Raw genomic sequence first — 2,989 nt, forward strand, 5'->3', positions numbered from 1 at the left:
AGTGGTCCCGAAGACACAGCTCTTCAGCAATTGGATTCAAGGTATGGTAATTATAATTATAATTTTTTTCCATTTATTTAAAAAAAATGCACGCTAATTTACTTGCATCACAGTAACATGTTATAATATCCCTCAATTATTGTTCTTTGCCTGTGTATTCAGTATGCCGTCCCAGGACCTAAACGTTGAGGTTGGAGCTGATGAATTTAATGACATTTGGCCATAAATAAATGCACCAAAGTTGTTTACATTTTTGAGGTGTGGTTATGTAATGACAAAATACATGGTCAAGGTGAAGGTTGTTAATAACATAATTGAAAACTCATCCTATTGTTCACGGTTAGGTTATTTAGATGTATTCCTAAGATTGTTATACTTTCTGTTTTTCCAGATATTGCAGGTTGTTTAATAAAAAATCCAAGAAGTGGAGCCTCTACACAGTAAAAGAAGACAAAGACTGGCTACATCCCAGACCTCCAGAGTGCAATCCTTAGGAAAAGGTTGTCTGCTGTGGGAGGGTTGCCACGGACCATAACAAGGAGGCCTGACAATCCCCGTCAATATGGGGTTCTGTCAGGTGTCCCTGCTCCAGCCACCCAGGACCTGTTGCAGATGCAACTGAGCAGAGGGTGAGGTGAGTTGACTTATTTTGTAAGTTGATTATAAAGTACTAATATGCTTATGTGCGAAAGCTAATTAAAAATCTATTTCACATAATATTATAATATTTATACCAGGTCTACTTGGACATTTTTTACAGCTCTAATAAACTAAAGAATTTGTATAAACATAGCTGATGAACAACTGAAACTGTAATGACTTTTTGTTATCGAGTGAAATACAATAGAAATGGTGTGGTTTGTCTATCAAATGCAGTAACTGTCAGATATGTAATTCTGATGTTCTTTCTAAAGGTGAACCACTGCCGAAACAATAAGTTCCCACAGTGGACGACGCTGCCACATACAGAGCCTCACCTGCCGACCAACACTTCATGTGTATTGCCTTTGTTAATTCCATTGTTTTTGCAGAATGAAAGTTGTATGAAGTGTATGTGACGTTTCTTTTTTATAATAAAAATTGTACGTGTACACATTTGTTATCATTACTAGTAAGGAGATTCAAAATGTTATAGCTTGATTGTAGATGCTTTTTGTTCAAGCAAATGCCAAAATACTATATAAAAATGTGTAAATACAGCTACTTCTTCTGTAATGATAATAGATAAAACAAAAAAACAACACCTTGCTCAGTGCAGGGCTGTCATATTTACACATTTATTTACACTTGTCATAATGGAAACATTATTGCACTCTTCCAGGGATGTAACCCGTATAATGTCCCAGTAGATCTGGAAAGCAATCTCTGATTTGTGGCAATCCTCCTTTGACTTCGGCCACGTCTCCTCTGACTCCACGATGTACTTTGCTCCGGACTGTAATCAGGGTCAGAGGCATAAAACCTCTCACCTTCTGAACTCTAAAAGAGAAAGAAGAAATTATATCAAACATTGAGGCTTTTCGTCAATGATTACAACTGAACAAAAAATGTATCTGTAATTGCTGTAGACATGACATTATTTTTCCCAGCTCTATTACATCTATTGAATTAAAAAAAAACAATATTAGATTAGATATACTTTATTTTATTTCGGGCAGGGAACTTACAATTCCAGTTGTATTACAGAAAGAAAAGGAAAGCAGCACTTGGGTGAAATAATATATAAATACAGAATATTAAATATAAAAAAGAAACCAGAATGTACAGAAATAAATAATAATAAAAAAGGTTTCTACAGACTACAGCTATACTCCTCTCTCTGTCTGTTATATTATCCCTGACTCGTAATTAGGCAAAAAGTGGCACAAAAAAGAAACAATAAGAAATGAAAACAACACTAAAAATAATAATTATAGACACGCAGAAAAGTAAGATGTTGTAAGGGAAACTGAATAACAAGGTGAAAATGAATAAGGTGCCAAATAAATGAAAATAATGATTATAATAAAATAAATTAGGTAAAAGATGTATTACTTATGTTCTAGGACAGTGGCAGACCAGCTGATCGATACTCTGAGTAGTGGTAAAGAAAAACTCATTATAATAAACCTTTGTTTTCAGGAGGACTACAACTTGGGGACGAATGTCGCCCTCCTTCTAAACGCTTCACTACCGGGTAACCTAATGCTAACATGCTAGCTTGGCTGCCACCGTTGTTAGTAAATTAGTCACTTTTTTAACATATAAAATGATAAAGTATATCTTACCGCTGAATGCGACATCATACGCTTGGCTGAGGTCTGCTTCTGCGTGCGCGTTCATGTGAGTGAGGGGGGGTGGCTTCAGAGGAAGCACAGAGGGGAGGGGGAGTCGGAAGGCGGAGCTGTCGGAGCATGCTACATCGAAATCAAGCTAGGTTTAGAAAGTTACCGACCCTGCCTTTAACCAACCAAAATGACTCATATTACAGAGTTAAATCATTCTTAAAATAAAACATTAGCCAAATACAAACATAAAATAAAAACACCTTTGTGTGTGTGTCACACATGCACCATTATCTTCCCATATATCTCCTATTATTTATTACCCCATTTATTTATCTACTGTTGCTGAAACACTGCAAATTCCCCCTGCAGATGTTTGGAGTTTCCACATCTGTATCCTCAGCTAAAAGTTGGACTTGTTTTATCTGATGTGTAAGAATTTGAAGATGCAAGATACTGTGTTGTTATTTCTTGATGTTATTATATTTTATTTTATTTTAAGCTCTTTTTAAGTTTCCATTTACATGATCAATATAAATTAACTCAATTTAAATCAAACATTATTCTATATCATTTTAACTGTATATAATTTAATACACTGTATTGTCTTCATTAGAAGGTAAATAACTTCTATTTTTAAAAGAAAAATGAATTAATATATATTTTGTGTATTTTATGGCACTAACGTATTTGTATATTTTGTACATTATATTAAGAATTGTATT

General features: G+C 34.5%; 1 long non-coding RNA gene across 1 annotated transcript; it reads left to right on the forward strand.

Annotated features, from left to right (window-relative positions):
• The first annotated feature begins 281 nt into the window (after positions 1-281).
• Positions 282-1,091, forward strand: LOC114466488 (uncharacterized). Its single transcript, XR_003674445.1, has 2 exons — positions 282-634; positions 915-1,091. It is a non-coding gene; the product is annotated as an uncharacterized LOC114466488 (long non-coding RNA).
• Positions 1,092-2,989: the final 1,898 nt, after the last annotated feature.

This window comes from Gouania willdenowi, chromosome 7, assembly GCF_900634775.1.
Source record: "Gouania willdenowi chromosome 7, fGouWil2.1, whole genome shotgun sequence".
Classification (NCBI taxonomy): domain Eukaryota; kingdom Metazoa; phylum Chordata; class Actinopteri; order Blenniiformes; family Gobiesocidae; genus Gouania; species Gouania willdenowi.